Source organism: Callithrix jacchus, chromosome 1, assembly GCF_049354715.1.
Source record: "Callithrix jacchus isolate 240 chromosome 1, calJac240_pri, whole genome shotgun sequence".
Lineage (NCBI taxonomy): Eukaryota > Metazoa > Chordata > Mammalia > Primates > Cebidae > Callithrix > Callithrix jacchus.
In genome coordinates this window covers 209,361,864-209,381,085 of record NC_133502.1, presented here as the reverse complement: position 1 = coordinate 209,381,085, position 19,222 = coordinate 209,361,864, and the positions used below count along the sequence as shown (strand labels likewise).

The 19,222-nt window shown below is 57.2% G+C and overlaps 1 protein-coding gene and 1 long non-coding RNA gene across 4 annotated transcripts in view; one reads left to right on the top strand and one right to left on the bottom strand.

The window, feature by feature from the left end:
- Window positions 1–3,053: 3,053 nt before the first annotated feature.
- On the bottom strand, window positions 3,054–7,160 carry LOC118147352 (uncharacterized). Its single transcript, XR_008474934.2, has 3 exons — window positions 7,033–7,160; window positions 3,515–3,579; window positions 3,054–3,179 (listed from the first exon to the last, which is right to left on the bottom strand). It is a non-coding gene; the product is annotated as an uncharacterized LOC118147352 (long non-coding RNA).
- Window positions 5,460–19,222, top strand: part of KCNJ4 (potassium inwardly rectifying channel subfamily J member 4) — a 32,734-nt gene continuing 18,971 nt past the window's right edge. Inside the window, exon 1 of one of the 3 annotated variants that reach the window (XM_035272702.3) lies at window positions 5,460–5,483. The gene's annotated coding sequence lies outside the window, so the exon portion shown is untranslated. Of the gene's footprint in view, window positions 5,484–9,643; window positions 9,712–17,948; window positions 18,055–19,222 lie in introns of those variants that run through there. The other 2 variants (XM_035272699.3, XM_035272708.3) reach the window with 2 other exon arrangements.

The following is a 19,222-nucleotide window of genomic DNA, read 5'->3' as shown; positions in this document are numbered from 1 at the left end:
CAGAGCAAGAAGCCATCTCAGACAAAAAAAAAAAAAAAAGTGTATCTAATCTCTCTGCCTAACTCTCTTTTTGCTGATCCTATCCTTTTGTTCCATTTCACCACTGTTTGGAATACCCTGCAAAGTGTCTCCAATTCTGTGTGGAAGGAAATAGGGGTGTAAAGTGAAAATCACTCCACTGAGTGATTAACAAAAATTAGCCGGGTTTAGTGGCAGGTGCCTGCAATCCCAGCTACTCACGAGGCTGAGGCAGAAGAATTGCTTGAACCCAGGAGGCGAGACAGAGGCTGCAATGAGCCGAAATGGTACTACTGCACTCCAACCTGGGTGACAGAGTGAGACTCAGTCAGGGGGGGAAAAAAAAAAAAATATATATATATATATATATATATTTATAAAAATATATAAATTTATAAATATATATATATATATAAAATGGGCCAGGCGTGGTGGCTCAAACCTGTAATCACAGCACTTTGGGAGGCCGAGGTGGGTGGATCACGAGGTCAAGAGATCGAGACCATCCTGGTCAACATGGTGATACCCTGTCTCTACTAAAAATACAAAAAATTAGCAGGGCGTGGTGGCACTCGCCGGTAGTCCCAGTTACTCAGGAGGCTGAGGCAGGACAATCGCTTGAACCCAGGAGGCGGAGGTTGCAGTGAGCCGGAGACTCCAGCTCCAAATAATTATAATAAGAATACATAAATAAATAAATAAATAAATAAAAATAAAGAATGGTACAAGTACAATGCACTGGGGGAGCAGGCCATGTCTTATCTCCAAGACTGTGCAATTAGCACCTTCTCCTGGGAACTCTCCACTCTTCCCCCAGCTTTTGTCTCCGAGGCAAGCTCCTACTCAGCCTCCAAAGCCCCTTTGGGCATCACTCCCCCTAAAGCCTTCCTTAACAGCAGTCCTCCAAGGGATTCCCTCCAGTTGAGGGTGATTGCCGTCTCTGTTTCTCCTCCGTGCGGTCCCGTCCCTGCACAGGCACCCGCCCCCCACAGCACCAGAAAGTTTCCAGGTTCGGGTTGAACGCTGCACCTACGTTCAACCCGCAAGGTACCTGGTGCCAAGCTGGTCTTCAGTAAATGTGCTTGGAACTAAAATGGGAAGACAGGTTTTGAGCCTTGGTGTTTAGAACCTCCGCGTCTCAGTAAAATGCGACCCGAGCTGCCCCTGCCTCCTGTCACTCAAGATATTGAGCTGGGGAAAGAGTTCCCCAAACACCTGGGGGTGGAACTGCAGGGAGAGGAAGGATGGACCCACCCAGCACTCGGTTAGGAAAAAGAGTCGTCGGTGCCTCCCGGCGGGCAAGACCTCAGGGGCTGCCTGGGAAGAGGGCCATTCCTTCCACAGGGGAGCGTCACTCGCCTAGGCCAGAGGAAGACTGACTTGGTGCTCTCGAGGAAGCTCTAGGAAGCCCGGGACAGAGCTTTCTTTCCAGGCCCCTGCCCGGTGACATCGGATTAAGTGGAATGATTTTCTTTCTTTTTTTATTTTGAGACTGAGTTTCCCTCTTATTGCCCAGGCTGCAGTGCAATGGTGCGATCTCTACTCACCACAACCTCCACCTCCTGGGTTCAAGCAATTCTCCTGCCTCAGTCTCCCAAGTAGCTGGGTTACAGGCATGCACCACCATACCCAGTGAATTTTGTATTTTTAGTAGAGACTGGGTTTCTCCATGCTGGTCAGGCTGGTCTCGAACCCGTAACCTCAGGTGATCCACCCGCCTCGGCCTCCCAAAGTGCTGGGATTACAATCGTGAGCCACCACGCCCGGTCTGTGTCATTCTTTCAGAGACCAACGAAGGGAAGAAGGAAAAGATGAGCATCGAGGTTAGACGGTTGAGTTAGACCCTCAAACCCCACCACGTGGTTAATCTCTCCAAGTTATAGTGTCTACATTGTTAACCCGGGTATAAACCAAGTACTGACTTCATGCAATAATTATCTGGGTTAAAGTTAGCTAAGTATCTAAAGCGTTTTTGCAAGATGTAAACCATGCAATGCATGTCACCTCAGCTCCTTGGTTCCCTTCACAGGCAACTGAGGCCCAAAGAGGGTCTGCCAGAGCAGAGAGGGGCAAAAGCACACAACTCCAGGGTTTCGGATGGTGACCTCCCCCTCACTGGTTTATTCCTGGAGATGTGAGACTTCTAGGACCTGGAAGTCTTCATGTCTTGATCACCATAGTGGTAACACGGGTTTTATAAGTAGGTATGAAAAATTGATCAAGCTGTACCTTTTTTTTTTTTTTTTTTTTTTTGGTGAGACAGATTCTTGCTCTGTCACCCAGCCTGGAGTGCAGTGGCATGATCTCAGTTCACTGCAACCTCAACCTCCTGGGTTCAAGTGATTCCCCTGCCTCAGGCTCCCGAGTAGCTGTGATTACAGGTGCACACTACCATGCCCAGCTAATTTTTTTGTATTTTTACTAGAGACAGGGTTTCACCATATTGGCCAGGCTGGTCTAGAACACCTAACTTCGTGATCCATCCGCCTTGGCCTCCCAAAGTGCTGGGATTATAGGCGTGAGTCACTGCGCCTGGTCTTCTTCTTTTTATTTATTTTTATTTTTTCTAGCACTGTGTGTGTGTTTTTTTTTCTTTTAATTTTTTTAAAATGCAGAGTCTTGCTTTGTTGCTCAGCCTGGAGGAGGAGTGCAGTGACAGTAATCACTGCTCCCTGCAGCCTCGAACTCCTGGGCTCAAGCCATCCTCCCGCCTCAGCCTCCCAAGTAGCTGGGGCTACAGGTGCATGCCACTACACTGTTATTTTTTTCTAAGAGACAGGCTGTCGCTACGTGGCCCAGGCTGGTCTCGAACTCTTGGACTCAAGGGAGCCTCCCGCCTTGACCTCCCAAAGTGCCGGATTACAGGCTTGCGCCAACGCGCTCCACAGAGCTGTACTCTTAAGATGTACGTTGTACTGTTTGTAAGTTACACCTCAATTAAAAAGAAAGCATAATAACCCGGGCCGCGACGCCCCCGCCCCTCGCCGCTGGCGACAGGTGTCTTTCGGTGACCAAAACGCGACTCTTCGCGCGTGGAGTCGTGCGCCGCGCGGAGGCCCTGGCGAGGTTCCTACGGCAACCGCAAGCCGCCCGCAGAGTCTCCAGAGTGACGAGGCGCGAACGAAGACCCGGAGCCCGGATTTAGGAGCCACAGAGTGAGGCTGGAGAGAGACAGCGGTTGGCCGCAAAAGATGGGGAGCCGCTGGGCCACCCTTAGTCCTTGCGCTGGCATTCCGAGGACATCTGGCAAACCACTCCCCAGCCCTGACGGTGGCCACAAGCCTACTTGAAAACACCCCTAGGGATTCATTCTCAGCTTTCCAGGTGGGAAGATGGAGGGCCTAGCTGCCCCCGCCAGTAACTCCGGGCTCATCAGGGGCAGAGCTGGGCCCTGCACCCGGTGGCTTCCTTCCAAGTTCATACAGTGGAGTGCAAAGCACTGGGGCTGGGAGCTGGCACCCGTTGGGTTCTGGGTCCAGCTCTACTAGTAACTTACTGTGTGGTCGTGGAGTCTTCTCTCCTCTCTGAGACTCAGACATGGGGACACCTCCATCAGAGTAGCTGTTACCAAGTGTGTGAAATAATGGAGTATAAAAGCGGCTCACCAGCTGGAAAGTGCTTTGCACATGCCACAGACCATCACAATTGCCACCCAATTGCCATCTTGTCCTCTTTATCACCCCAGCCCCTGGGGCTCAGAACTCTCCATGCCCAGAGGTTTCAAGTCTGCAGGTGAGAGTCCACTCCACTTTCCCCTTCAAGAAGTGGGTTCGGGGCAGTTCTCCTGAGCACCGGGCATCATCATCTGGTCCCCAGACTTAAAGGGCTTCGCAGAGACACAGCCCTCCATCCACCTGCCCACCACCTCCTCCTTACCCTCTGCCCTGTGGTTGGATTGTAGTTCTCCATTTAGTGAGGATATCTGGAAACCCTGAGACACAGCACCCCGGACAGAGCATACCGGGTAACATCACTGACTGCCCTTTAGATGCCACATGCTGGGTTTGTGTTGGGACAGTTGTATCTGTGAATATGTGTGTCCATGTGCCAGGAGGGTGTGTGTGTGTGTGTCCGTGTGCCTGGCATGCGTATATTGGTGTACGTGTGTATTTGGGATGGATTGTGACTACATGGATGTAAAAACATGTATTCATGGCTTCATGGCATTTGTTGGCAGGTGGATGTGTACTTGTGACACATGTTTACCCGTGCATCTAATGTCTTTGCTGATGTGTGCATGCCCCTCGGTGGGCATGCGTGGGATTGTACTTGTGGTGTGCACAAGTGGATGTAGAGAACTAGGAGAACCTGTGATCGTGTATGTGTGGGAGTGTGCTGAGGGGTCCTGGGTGTGGGGGCTTTTTCTCCCCCATCTCCTATCACCTGAGTGACCTTCTTCCCCAGCTGAGGACTGTGGCTGAGGTCACAGGCACGCATGGGACAGCTCCTGCCCTTCCATAGACCTGTGTCTTGGGCCAGAGTGGGCACCAGGGGCCAGGGTGGGTGGGTGAACCTGGGGCGAGGACTCATGTGCCACCCCCTCCCTGCCTGGTCTCCTCCCCTCCCCACAGCAGGAGCAGCAGCGGGAAAGGTTGGCGGAGGGGGGCTATTTTGGGAGCGTCTCCTTAGCAACAGCTGCCACGGCCGTCTGTGGCGGTTTTTCTATAGGTGCTAAAATATTCCACCCTGGTGACTACTGAGTGCTGGGGGGTGGGCGAGGGTGGAGGTGGAGGGCAGGAGAGACCCCTACAGTCCTCTGTCCCCAGGGCACAGCCTGCTGGGATGGATTCTGGCCCTCTGCCCTCCCAGTGACCCTTTAATTGCCTCTGGACCTTACCACCTGGGAGCTGCTGGGATTTTAGAGCTCCAAGGGTGTGTCCTGATCTGATTTCTAATCTAAGCAGTTGGACTTCCTCAGTTTGCCTCATCTGCAGAATGGGCTGGCTGGACTTTTTTCTTTTTTTGAGACAGAATCTTGCTCTGTAGCCCAGGCTGGAGCACAGTGGCAAGATCTTGGCACACTGCAACGTCCACCTCCTCCCAGATTCAAGTGATTCTCCTGCCTCAGCCTCTGAGTAGCTGGGATTACAGGTGTGCGCCACAATGTCTGGCTAATTTTTGTATTTTTAGTAGAGACAGGTTTTCACCATGTTAGCCAGGCTGGCCTCAAATTCCTGGCCGCAAGCGATAAGTGATCTGCCCACCTCCGCCTCCCAAAGTGCTGGGATTACAGGCATGAGCCACCACACCCAGCCCTGGCTGGACTTTAAGACACTCTCTAGGCCAAAAACCTCTGGACTCTGTGACTCTAGCATTTTGAAGTGGCCTTTTCCTTTTCCTCCTCAGCTGTCCACCTGCCAGTCCCAAGTCGCCCTCCCTTCCGCTCCTCTCCGCCCTCCACATGGGCTCTCAGGGCTGCTGTCGGACCCAGAAGGCATGAGAAGTCCCCCAGAGTGAGCTGGTTGGTGAGTACTCTGCTAGCCTGGAATGACCTTTCCCCTAGAAAGTGAGAGCTGAGCCTGGTTCAAATCCTGGCCCAGACAGCTGCTTACTGCCTGATTGACCCCAGACAAGCCCTTCCCCTCTCTGAGTGTTAGTTCAGGGTCCTCACCTGTGGGGTAAAGACACGCATAGCCCATACCCCATAGAGCTCTTGTGAGGATCAAGGGAGAGAACAGAGAGGAGATGGGCAGGACACATTGCCAAAGTGTATGGACGGACAGAGGCTTCACCAGCATTCCCCTCTAAACTTCAGAGTGAGCCTCTCTTCTCCAGACCATTGCTTCCAGCCACCCCAATCATGCCACCCATCCCATGACTCCCCATGCCTCAGTTACCCCATTGGTAGTAGGTGCCTGTAGCACAGCATTCTTGCAAGAATGAAAGGAGACAATGCCTGTCAATGTCTGGATAGTGCTGAGCTGGGGGCATGAGAGAGGGAGATTCAGGTTGTCCTCACTCCATGGCGGGGAGACGAATCTGTGCTGGATCTTGACAAGGCCCATTGGGAGACCCAGTCCACACTGTCCCATTACAGATGAGGCCTCTGAGGTCCAGAGAGGACATGAATCTTTCCCAGGGACACACAGGTTCTGACATCCATGCCTTTCCCCAACCCCCTCACATTCCTCCCAGGCCTCTGCATGCCCATTTCCATCTCCACCCCCCACCTCACACAGGGCTAGAAGCTACTCTCACATAAGGTGAACAATGTGGAGTCTTCCTTTAGTCTCTGATTATCCTCAAAACAGCTGCTCCACCAGGTCCAGTGGCTCACACCTGTAATCCTAGCACTTTGGGAGGCCAAAGGCAGGCGGATTGCTTGAGCTCAAGAGTTTGAGACCAGCCTGGACAACATAACAAAACCCCATCTCTACAAAAATTTGCTGGGCATGGTGGCGCACATCTGTGGTCCCAGCTACTCGGGAGGCTGAGGTGGGAGGATGGTTTAAGCCGGGGAGGCGGAGGTTGCAGTGAGCAGAGATGGCAGCACTGCACTCCAACCTGGGTGACAGAGCCAGACCCTATCTAAAAACCAAACTAAAAACAAACACACACAGATATTCAAAATAGGTGTTATGTTTTCCACTTGACATATGAGGAAACAAAGGCCGAGAAAGGAGAGGTGGGCTGCCCAGGGTCACGCAGGGCGGGAGAGGAGAGAAAGGACTCTTTCCTGGGGTCTCTGAACCTCTCCCTGCCTGGAGCTCCTCTGGTTGCCTCTCCCCACCTCCTCCCAATCCAGTCTTCTTGCAGGATGAGCAGCTGCCTCAGGGCACAGCCCAGGCCTGGAAAGGTGACCCTCCTTGCCCCAGAGCCCCCATCCCATCTTCAACTTTGTGCCTAGGGACCTGGCATCAGGGGGCTGATCCTGTGAGAGAAGATGCTTTGGATCTACAGACATCCCTGTATCCATGTTCCCCTCCTTTCTGCTCCTTCCTCCACCCCCTGCACCCCACACTCCCAGGACAGCTACCAGGTCAGGCCTGTGGCCAAGCAGGTCATTTGTCTCACCTTCATCCTCCCACTTTCAATCCATGCAAAAGGGTGAGAAAGACCAGGCACACATCTGTTGCCGACTGGGCACTCAGGCTGCTTGAATCTCTCCTGCATCCACGCACTGAGCGTTCATGTGATGGAACATCAGTCCTAGCTGTCTGCCTGTGAGGACACAGCAGAGTAACCAGGGAGAGGCGTGGAACAGGACGTGCGCTGTGGAGGTCCGCACAGAAAGATCCCTGAGAAAGGACGGTCACATGTATTGAGCGCCTACCATGAACTGCTCATTTTGTGGGCATCCACCTCATTTAATCTGCCTCTGGGGAATGGGGGACGTCAGGGTCCTCAATCTACAGACAGGCTAAATTAAAAACATGTTCAAGGTCAAGTAGCTCTCAGGTGCTTTTGAGCCTAGTTTAGCCTGACTCCTCAGCCCACTAAGCAAGAACCATACTTGTGCCCAGCCCAGGGGCTCGTACGTCGTGGGTGCCTAGCGCTGGCTGAATGAACGAGTGGGTAATGAATGACTTCTGCTGGGGTCATCAAGTGGCTTTCTCAAGGAAGTGGCACTGAGGCCGGGCTTGGGAAACAGCAAGGAGTCTCAGGGCAAAGAAGGTGCTAGGCGCATTTCAGGCAGGGGGGAACAGTGAGTGCAGGCAGAGAGGTGCAGAGGCCTGTGGCGTGTTCTGGAATCTGTGGAATCAGGGTGTACCTGTTGGTTTATGGGATGTCGGATGCCGGCTAAGGTGGGACCTGGCTATACCACACTGAGGAGCTGGGACTGGATCCTTTTGTGTAGGGCGAGCCCACAAGGAAGAGAAACACTTACGGTGGTTTGTGTGTTGCTGTTCTTATGCTGACATCCTTGGGGCTCAGAAGAGTCAGAGGGATTTCAGATTTCATAGGTTCTCCACCTGGCTTTGGGGTGCCTCAGTCTCTTCCTCTCTGCACTGGGTCTAGTCAGTGATAGCCAGACTCCCAGGGAAGTTCTTCTGGCTGTCTAACTGCAGGTGTTCTCTCCTCTCACTACCCTCGAGGCAGGAGCACTTTCCCTCCGGTCTCCTCAGAGGGCTAGAGTGAAGTGGCAGGATGGCCAGGAAGTAGCTGGCTCAACCCGAGCCGTGGGCGCTGGGGGTTCCCTGACAACCCAGAGTGTGGGGCCCAGGCCTGACAGCTCAGGGTTATGGAGAACGACGGAGAACAGGAGACTAGGGTTTGGTCCGGCTCTGTCATCTCTGGGTGACCTTGGCCGAGTTTCTGACCTTCTCTGGTACTGAGTCTTGCCGTCTATAAAATGGGGCAGTGGTGACTGGGTAATCATAAGGCTCCCTCCAGTAGGGCCACCTCGGCCTCCCAGAGTGGGGTGCTTTGGGTCCTTAACTAGCGGTACTTCGGGAGAGTACGAGGACCGCCAAGGGGAGGGGCCTGACTCCGTGGGACCCCAGACTGACCCGCTCTCACCCACCCGCTTCCCGGCTTGGCTCGGAGGAACCCTCTCCACCTGCCCCCTGGGGGGGATAAAACCCGGGAGCGGATCCAGGAACGGGTTCTGGGAGGAGCGCTCCTGGGGCGAGGAGGAAAACCCGGGCAGGATTCAGGGCAGGAGCGGGGCAAGCAGCCCCCCGCCCCAGCCCCTGCTCCGCGCCGCGGGCCCCACGGGAGGGGGCTTGAGGCCGGGTGAAGCCGAGGGACGGGCAGGGCGAGGCCCCGCAGGCCACCGGGGCTCCCGGGCTGGGGGGCGCGCGGCCTCCGCAGTGGGGCGCGGGTCACGTGTGAGGAGGGGCGAAAGTCTCGCAAAGCGGGGCGGCGTGCCGCGAGTTGGGAGTTCTCGGCGCGCCGCGGGCGGCGGGAGCTCGGGCTCCCGGGCGAGCCGGGGACGCGGCCGAGGCGGGGGCCGGGGTCCGAGACAGAGGGGGCCGCACTGAGAGTGGGAGGGGGAGAGACAGAGGAGGACCGAGACCGGGAGGGAGACGGACAGAGACGCGCAGGGAGAGCGGCAGCGCGGGCGGAGGGAGGCGGGAGGAGGCCGGCGGGCGACCGCGACGGAGACCCCCCGGGCAGAGGGCGAGCGGGGCCGCGGGAGGCAGGGAGGCCGGGAGAGGCCCCGGGACCCAAGCGCGGGGGAGATCCCGGCGGCGGGAGAGAGGCGCGGGAGCGGGCGGGGAGGTGGTGGCAGAGCCTGGCCGGCAGGGGCGGGGAGGGCGACCCCGGGCCCGGAGGCCGAGGGGTCGCGGGACCGGGGCTGAGCGCAGCGGGGCCGGGAGCGGAGCGCAGGGCCGGGGGCAGAGCGCACGAGCAGGCGCGGGTGACGGCGGCGAGGAGGGCGCTTGCGGCGGGGGTGGGGGGCGCGGGCGGCAGGGCGCCCCGGGCCCCCGGACCCCCGCGCTCTGAGCCGGGCCGGGCCCGAGGATGCTGACGCCGAGGCGGCGCCGAGGGCGCGGCGCGGGGCAGCGCTGAAAGTTGAGCGGCCCGCGGGGAGCGGCGCGGGACGGCCCGGACGCGGGAAGACCCCGAGACCCAGGCGCAGACGGAGCGGCAGCCGGGGAGGGGGGCGCGGGCCGGCCGGCCGAGTTCGCGGGCAGGGGGCGCCGGGACTCCCCTCTCCGCGCCCGGGACGCTGCCCGCCGGATCGCGCCGTGGGATGTAGCGCCCGCTCGCCGCCTCCCAGACTCTCGTCGGACCCTCCGCCCAGCGGTAAGCCGCACTCGCCCACCGCGAGCGCTTTCCGTCAGTCTGTACCGCCGCGTGCGTGTCTGTATGTCCCGGCCCGACCGCTCCAGCCCCGCCCGCTCCGCACCTGATCCCGAGCCGGGTCCCCGCTACCGGGCGCCGCGCGCGTTTGGCGCGGTCCCGTGACTCCCCGGGAGCGGGTGGGCTCTGTCCGTCTGTCCGTCTCGGAGCGTCGCGGTCTGGGTTTTGTCCTGGAAGGGGAGAGTGGTGGGTGGAAGGGATCTTGACCTCCTGCCCCGGCCGTGATCTTTCCCTGCCTCCACCCACCCCAGTTGTCATGCCGGGGAGCTTCAAGGCAGGTGACTTGTGGCAAGGTGGGGGGGGGGGGGGTGCCGCCTTTCCGCCTCCCCAGCTGCAGCCTCGTTGCAAATGTCCCTGTGATCTGAGGAAGAACAAAATCTCACTTCTCTTGTTTTGAGCACCTACTTTGCTCCACATGACCCCAGGGCAAGGGGGCAGGGATCGGTAGAGGAGTATTTCTGTCACATTCACAGTGATAGAAACTGAGGCTGGGGAGGGAGGCAGAGACTGCTTTTTCCTCCGCGTTCAGGGAGGGAGCACCCCAAGGCAAGAGAGGTCTGAATAAGCCTGGCGCAGGGAGAACTTCCCCTGCAATCTGCCAAATGTCCCCCGACCAGTGTCAGCCTTCCTGCCCCCCACCCACACTTTTGCCCCCAATGTCCCAGCCTCAGGATGGAGAGCATGCCGGGAGGTGGGAGGTGGCAAGCTGGGTGGGGTGGGGGGTGGCTAGAAGCAGGGCAGCCTGCCCAGCTGACAGAGCAGGACTTCAAGAGCAGAGATTGTCCAGCAGCAGATTTGGGGGAAGTGGGGAACTCAGGGAGGGAGGCCCAGAGAAGGGCTGGAGCCTAGTGTGTGTGCGTGCGTGCGTGGTGTGTGTGTAACATCTACACCCCTTCTCCCCTACATCCAGTCCCATTACCTCCATGGTTTCAGGCCTTTAGTAGGACTTCAGGGTCCCAAGACTCTCACTGTTGCCCTGGCTTAGCCTATGATGACAGGAGCCAAAGGTGGACCAGGGCAGCTGGGGTAAGAGATGAGTGCAGCGTGGTGGGAGGGAACAGAGACTGTTCCATATCCCAACTGGAGTTGGAAGGGCTGAGCCTAGAACATTCCACTCTATTCTCAGAGGAAGGACTTTCTGGGGGTTTCCACACTGGGCAGTGGGTGTCATATGCGCTCCATTCAACCCCCCAGAAATTAGCTTAGCTGGCGGGGAGAGCAGACCCCTGGGCTGATCACTCTCCTCCCAACCACCAGCTTCCACGTCTGTGGCATGGGAACGTCACTCTCTGCCCCAGTGACCTCCAAGGAGGACCCTGGGCTCAATGAGCAGAGGGTTATTCACAGGCTGGGGAAAGCGCTGGGCAGATGGGAGTAAGGACTCACTTTACCTTAAGAGAGATGAACAGCTAGTGGGTGGAGGTGGGCGTGGGGCGATGGGAAGATGGTGGAAATAGAGAACTACCAAGGAAGAGTGTCCAGGATTAGAGGGGAGTCTGGGGTACTATTCATGGCCCCTTGGTTACCCTTGAACAGAAAGCTCTTCTCTCAGAAAATCCTCTGGAGTGGCTGTGAGCAGACAGCTGGTTGAGTTTCTGCTGGATGACCTTGGGTGGGTGGCTTGACCTCTCTGACCGTCAGTTTCTTCAACTGGAGAATAGGGATGAAGATACCACCTTCATCAGGTGTCAAGTACTTTGCAGACTGTGTCAGGTCTGAGAAAGCCGTGTGTGCGAGCCTGGAGCATAGTCGGTTCGTAGACATTTGCGAAAGAGAATGAAGTGGCTCTGGGAGCTGCTGTGAGATGTCTTAGCTTAGGATAAGAGGGAAGGGGAGGAGGAACAGTGTAGGCTTACAGGGCGGGCTGCTTCTTAATGTGGATCTGGGGGAGGCGGGGGCGAGTGCTAAGGGGGGTGTGAGGAGGAGGGGGCCCCTCTGCGGGGACCACTGAGTCACGAGGACATGTAAGCGACATGACAACCAGCGACATGGTAACCAGGAAACTAGCGGCGGTGGGAAACAGAGCTGGAGCAGTGTGGGGTGGGGGTGGCGGGCAGGCCTGGCATCGCTGGGCTGCTCAAGGGGTCTGGGAGCAGCCCAGCCAGCCTCTTAGAGTGAGGAGGGGAGGCCCCAGGGCCAGGCAGGCTGGGGAAGAGATGGGGGCCCTGAGGGGAGGGAGGGAAGACACCTCAGGGCTGCAGGGCAGGGGGCTTCTCCTGCACCACCCCAGGCTCCTCTCTGCTCCTCCACGTCTCCACTTTTCATGCCTCTCCCCCTAGGATGCCAAATTTGGCTCACGCAATCTGTCGTCTCTCTTCTGAGATTGGCACCGGGACGAAAGCCGAGTGCATTACATCACCACCGCCGCCGCTCCCCCTGCACGAGGAGAGCCAGAGGGGAGGGCCAGAGGGCCAGGGGCAAGTGGCCAGCCCTCAGCTTTCTTTCCTGTCTCCCTGCTCACTCTTTCCACCTCAGTCCTAGGTTTTGGGGGGCTCCTGGGGCAGCCAAGCAGGGGATAGAGGCTCCAGTCTTGGGGAGATCCCAGGACCAGGGCAGAAAGTCATTCCGTGTTGCCAGCCCCCTGTCTGGGTGCAGCGTGGGTACAGGGAGGCTTGGTTCAGGACCCTGGCTTGTCAGTGCCTTACTGTGGTTGACTTTGGGCAGCCCCCCGCCCCATGCAGAGTCCCTATCTGTATAGAGAACGGCTAGCCACATCTTGGTGATTTTCCTGAAAGAAGTTTCCCTTAAGTTCTGCGGCTCTCCTGGGCTCAGAGGAGGGAGTCCTGGGTTTCTAATCATCCTCTGTGACCTTGAACAAGTGGCTTCACTGCCTCATGCCCCCATCTCCCCACCTGTAAAATGGGGATGACAGAATCCTCAAAGGCAGCAGCTATGAAAGCAGGAGACAGGGGTAGAAATAGGGCCTCTGACCCTGAAACCACACTCAGGGGCCCGTGGCTCCCAGCATGCTGGGCTGGGGGTGGACAACGTGGAGTGGGAGGGTGCCTGGATTCAGACAGAAGGTTTGGTGCTTACATCCCTGCTCTGATGCCTTCGCTTTACAAAAGTGGAAACTGAGGCCTGTGGGGGAAGTGGACCCACCAGTGTCACAGTGATGGTTTGGGGTGGAGGAAGCAGAGCCAGGACCTGAATCCAGGGCTCCTGGGCTCCCAGCCCCACCTGGAAGCAGACAGACGGATGTCCCTGTGGAACTTTGTGGCAAGCCCAGACAAGGACCCAGGAGCTTTGAGAGCCCAACTCTGACTTCAGCTGCCTCCCTTCTCCCTCCCTTCTCTCCAGATTCCCTCACCCCCACTGTCCCTGGGCATGAATCCCCTCCCTCAGTTGGTCTCTTTGAAGAACTCCTTTCAGTCTCATTTTAAAGCCAGTTTCAGGCCGGGCACGGTGGCTCACGCCTATGATCCCAGCACTTTGGGAGGCTGAGGCGGGTGGATCACAAGGTCAAGAGATCGAGACCATCCTGGTCAACATGGTGAAACCCTGTCTCTACTAAAAATACAAAAATTAGCTGGGCATGGTGACGCGCGCCTGTAGTCCCAGCTCCTCGGGAGGCTGAGGCAGGAGAATTGCTTGAACCCAGGAGGCGGAGGTTGCGGTGAGCTGAGATCATGCCATTGCACTCGAGTGAAACTGTCTCAAAAAAAAGCCAGTTTCAGGCAGTCCCAGGCAAGGACAGGGTGGATTTGGGGTTAAGCTGGAAGCTTATGCTCCATTCTAGAAAATTCCCAGAGCTGGAGGTGGAGAAAAATGGGGAGCAGCTGTGGATGTTTTGTGAGATAGTGAGCTCCCCAGTCCCAGAGGTATTCAAGGAGAGCCAGATAAGCATCTGCCAGGTGACTCCTGCTTTACGGGTGAGGCTGAATGTCATCACCACTTTCAAAATCTGAGGAGCCTTTAGTATTTCCCAAAGAGGAGCTTGGAAAGAGTGCTCAGCACTTCCTGGCTTCCCAGCGAGGACACACATTTGCTCACCAGGCACTGGGCTAGGAGCTTTTGCAAATTCCCATTGAATTCTCCACAGCAATGTTGATTTGAGGTCCCCGTGTTACAGAAGGGAGATCCTGGCTCAGAGAATCTAGGTGCTTTGTCCAAGGTTACACAGCAAGGAAGCAGAGGAGCCCGGGTTTGAGTTCAGATTAGTCTGGTTCTCGGGGTTGTCTCTGGGTCTTCCCTGGGGAAAGAGTGGAAAGCTTCCTCCCCTGGGTTGGGTCTTGGCAGGAGATGGTCTAGTCACCCCCACAGTGTGACACCTCCTCAGGGAGTCTGGCTTCTCTTGGGGGCTCTGTTCTGAAGACAGATACTGCCATGTATCTTAGGGGAGAACTCATTTCATAGATGGGAAGACTGAGGCTCAGAGACAAGAAGTGATCTGCCTGTAGGTGCCCAGAGAGTTAGATTAGGGCCACACTGCCTACCTGCTGGCCCAGGGTTCTGTCCCCGGGCTCTGTCCCCTGTACCAGTGAGTGAGGATGGGCCTTTGGGCTGTTGGTGGCAAGAAGTGTGGAGTTGGGGATGTAGGGGACTGAGAGAGGGCTGGCTCCAGGCAAGGGTGCAGGAAAAGGGGAGCAGAAGGGAAATGGCACATGTGTTACAGAGCCTGGTGAGGTCAGTGGGACCAGGCTGGCAGGAGAGGGTCTTGGAGACAGTTGCCGTGGGTGGTTCTCTGTGTGACCTTAGGTCAGTCCCTCACCCTCTCCAAGCAATGTTCACCCATCCATGTGAACCCGAGTTGAACTAATCTATTTCCAGAGTAGCTGCAGTGTGGCTGCCGTCGCAAAGCACTCCTCCCGATGGGAGGACTCTGGGTCCTGAGCAAGGGGCAGGCGGGAATCCTGGGGGTTGGCGTAACCTTTAAGCCTCCTCTGCGGACTCAGCCCTCCTTGGGGTGTGGGGGATCACCAGGCACAGCCCTTCTTCTCCTTTTCATCTTTATTTTTCTCCTGCTCCCTCTTCCCCTCGCTACGTGGGCTGATCACTGCTCAAACTTTTAATTCAGATGGTAATTGAAATAATAATATGGGCTGAGGCCCCTCTGCTTGTGACGCTGCAGCTGGTGGAGCTCGGCTATGAATAGACCTTGAGTCACACACGCGCGCTCCTGCAGGCGCGCACACCGGCGCTCACGGGGTGGTGGGTGGGGTGCAGCGTGGGGAGCAAGGGTGGGCTCACGCTCTGGCTTGCTCCGGGTCCTGGCCCCCTCCTCCCAAAAGTCTTGACCAGTCCTGCCCCTGTGGCCCAATGCAAGGTCCCTGTGGTGAACCTGGAAGACCTGGGACATAGATGGTTCTTGTTTACAGAAGGGGAAACTGAGGCTCAGCAAGGGGAAGTGGCTGGCTGGAAACAGGCTGGATCTGAATGGCTGGATTTTGCCTGATTCTAAGACCATTGTTCTTTGTGGGCACACATAGGTCTGGGGAGCAGGTGGGGAGTAGCTCTGGGGTGTGGCCCCTGCCCCTCCCTCTGCAGCGCTGACCCCCCTGCTTGCAGTCCCCTCTCAGCCTGTGGATGCACGCTTACGCATGCAGGAGGGCTGCTCAGATGGCTGGTGTGAATGCTTGGTGGCTTGGGTGAGAGATGTGCTGCAGGAGGGAGACTCCTCCCTGAGTGCCAGGCCCTGTGCTGGGATTCATAGTCATGATTTCACTCATCCTCCACCACCCTGGGAGAACCATCACCTCCACTTCTCAGGTGAGAATGCTGAGGCTTAGAGAAGCAAGGATTGGTGCAAGGCCCTGGGTAGAAACAGCCACAGATGCTCTATCCTGCTGTGCACCCAGTGCCAGCCCCTCCAGGGCCCTCATTGGCCTCCTGAAGGGAGGCGGGTACATGTCTGCCAGCCTGGGCTTCCCTTTCCCTCCCTTGGACAGCTCACCTACTCCTCCCTGTGCCTACTGGCCAGTCCCTGACCAGCCCTGGTGCCAACAGCTGGAGGGTGAGGTGCCCCAGAGAGACACTGACAGGTCACGAGGTGCTTAGGGGCTACCAGGAAAGGGGGTCCTTGGTGTTCCCGACCCCAGCAGGAGCTGTGGAGGGAGAAGCCGGCATTGTCATGGTGACCTGTCAGCTGGGAGCTTTGCTCTAGGCCTGGGTGGGGCCAGCGGGGGGATCCCAGCAGGGCAGAGGGGAGCTGGGGCATGGGAGGTGCAGTTGTGCAAAGGAGCTCCCTGGGACTGGGATGGAGGAGAAGCCCCCACCACGCTCCACTCAGCAGCTGCTGTCTGCCCTGCATGGGCCTTCTCTCCATTACCTCTCCTGGGAGATGGAGAAACTGAGTCCAGAGACCACTGGGTTGGCCCAGGGTCACACAGCAAAGGTGGCAGAACCTCTCAATACGGGGCTGCTCCTCTCTTCTCTGAGTCCTGATGGCCCCCAGGGTGGCCTGCCCCCTCCTCTCTCCCTGACGCTCTCCAGAGCTGTGGGGTTGGGGGGCAGAGAGGAGGGTTTGGGTCTCTTTAAGCTTCCTCTCCCAAGAAAATCCCCAGATCGAAGTGAGGGGAAGGGCAGCAGCCCCTGGTCACAACAGTAGGAATTGCGGCCTGAATCAGGGGCCTGGGATCGAATCCCGGCTCAGCCCCTCACTGGCTCAGCATGACCTTGACTAGGCCACTGTCCATCAGGGGGCCTCTCTTTGCCCCTCTGTGTATTGGGCCCCCATGGGGATGGTGGGGCATGCTCAGCCTTTTCCGGCTTTGCCTGTCATGGGAGAAGCCCATGCCGCTGGCGACCTGGGCTGCAGGGATAGAGAGTTCTTCAGCTGGGCCAGAGCTGGGGGCACGTGTGCTGTGGAGAGCTGACCCCACTTACTGATGAGGAGATTCAGGTCTAGTGGAGGGGTGTGCCCATCTTGGAGTTGGTGGCAGAGTTGGCCCCTGGGACGCCTCAGTGAAGCCTTCCCCAGCACTCTGTAGCTCCTCTCCTGCCTCCCCCAGACTCCCCCAGGAGCCTCCCTTCTCCACATAGGCCTGAAAGCCCAGGACTCTCTGCCCTGTGAGTGATAAGGTACCACTCAGCCTGGGAGACAGATGGGATGGGGTCCACAATGAGGGGGCTCCTAGGGGCCATACAGGGGAGGTGGTGGGCACAGGCTGGAGGGGCCCTGGCTGGGGGTGACATGGAGCAGGCAGAGGGGCTCTGGGCATCCTTCAAATCTCCTGCCCATGTAAGATGCTCTTCTGTAGTTATCCCTATAAATGGGCCTCGCGTCCCTCCTCACTTCCTCATGGCGAGTTCACCATCTCCTGGGAAGCCCACTGGCCTCTGGAAGGCTCTGCTAGTTGATACCTGCCTCCCTCTCGGTCCTTCGCCCTGCCCTCTGGGGCACAGGGACCCAGCCTGCTCTCAGCAAAACAGGAGGAGTGGCCGGCCTCCCTCTCCCCTGCCCCAAGGCTCCTCCGGCCTCAGTGGTTCCAGGTGAGGCCCATGATTGGGAAACAGAAGATCTGGGTTCACGTCCAGCTCCACCCCTGAGCAGCTGTGGGACCTGGGCAGCTTTCTCACCTCTCTTGAGCCTCCATCCCCTGCCCTGTAAGGGTAGGCTTTTGCCTGCCTTCCCTCCCTCCCTCCCTCCCTCTCTCCTTTTTCTTTTTTTTTTTTTTTTTGAGACAGAGTCTCACTCTGTCAGAATGGAGTGCAGTGGCATGATCTTGGCTCACTGCAACCTCCGCCTCCCTGGTTCAAGTGATTCTTCTGCCTCAGCCTCCCGAGTAGCTGGGACTGCAGGCGAGCGCCACCACACCTGGCTAATTTTTGTATTTTTTGTAGAAATGGGGTTTCACCATATTGGCCATGCTGGTCTCGAACTCCTCACCTCGTGATCCACCCCCCCCTTGGCCTCCCAGAGTGCTGGGATTATAGGCGTGAGCCACTGTGCCTTCCCATCCCGCCACTCTCTCTATCTCTCTCCCTCCCTCCCTCCCTCCTTCCTTCCTTCTTGATGGAGTCTTGCTCTGTTGCTCTGTTGCCCAGGCTGGAGTGTAGTGGCGTGATCTCAGCTCACTGCATCCTCTGCCTCCCGGGTTCAAGCAATTCTCTTGCCTCAGACTCCCAAGTAGCTGGGATTACAGGCGCACACTACCATGACTGGCTAATTTTTGTATTTTTAGTAGAGACAGGGTTTCACCATGTTGGCCAGGCTGGTTTCGAACTCCTAACCCCAGGTGATTCATCCACCTCAGCCTCCCAAAGTGCCGGGATTATAGACGTGAGCCACCGCACCTGGCCTCTTGTGTCTGTTTCTGAGGATGACTGGGAAGATCCCGTGAGCCTGTGAGTGAATGAATATAACATGACTCGTTGATATGAACTACTTTGTGGTTACTCAAGAGCACTGCTGGGCCTGACTTCCAGACCCTCGTCAGCAGCCACTGCCTTGGGGTGCTACTTCTCTGAACAGCTGAGCCTCCCCTGTCCCTCCCTCCCCCAGGCCCCAGATCTGCTTGGGTGGGGCAGGGCTGGCTGAGTGCTAGCCCCACCATGAGGTTGCAGATCCTGAACCCACCTGACCTCGGAAAGGGCCTCTCTCTGGGTGGGTTCCAAGGCTGCCCCCCGGCAGGCACCGGGCAGTGACGAGGCAGCAGAGAGAGAGAACTGGGTGGGGCAGAGAGAGGGCCGAATGCCAGAGTTGTCCCAGGTCCAGGAGACAACAGGCTAGAGGACAGAGGTGAATGGCCACCCGGCCATGGGAGGGGCTCCACTTACAGCTGCATCCGCCGCCCGGCTGAGCTTACTCCTCACAGTCAAGTGCGCTGCCTGAGAGGAGGGTGAGCTCCCTGTCCTGGGAGACATGTAAGCAGCTGCTGAATGGCATCTGTTGGGGGGCAAGAGGGGGCTCTAATACAAGACCAGGGGAAGAAATTGGACCCAGAACCCAAAGAATCCCCATTATGTGGGCTGCAGAGTGGAGGTCCCATGAGTTGGGGGTGTCTAACGGACTTTTCCCAGTAATCCCCCGTAACATCCAACAATTTCCCCCATGGGTGTGCATCAGAAAGCCCGGGGGCAAGCCCTGCCAGGCACAGCTTCAAGAGACACCCTGGATCCCATTTCACAGCCCCTAACTCTCACTCGGGCCAGTGTTTTAAACATTGCACACGGGGACCGGGTGCAGTGGCTCATGCCCATAATCCTAGCACTTTGGGAGGCTAAGGCAACCAGATCACAAGGTCAGGAGTTCAAGACCAACCTGGCAACATAGTGAAACCCGGTCTCTACTAAAAACACAAAAATTAGCCAGGCATGGTGGCACGTGCCCGTAGTCCCAGCTACTCAGGAGGCTGAGGCAGGAGAATTGCTTGAACCCAGGAGGCGGAGGTTGTGGTGAGCCGAGATCACACCACTGTACTCTAGCCTGGGCAACAGAGCGAGACTGCCTAAAAAAAAAAAAAAAAAAAAATTGCATGCCGGTCCAGGCCTGTTAGCAGCTGGGAAATTGATT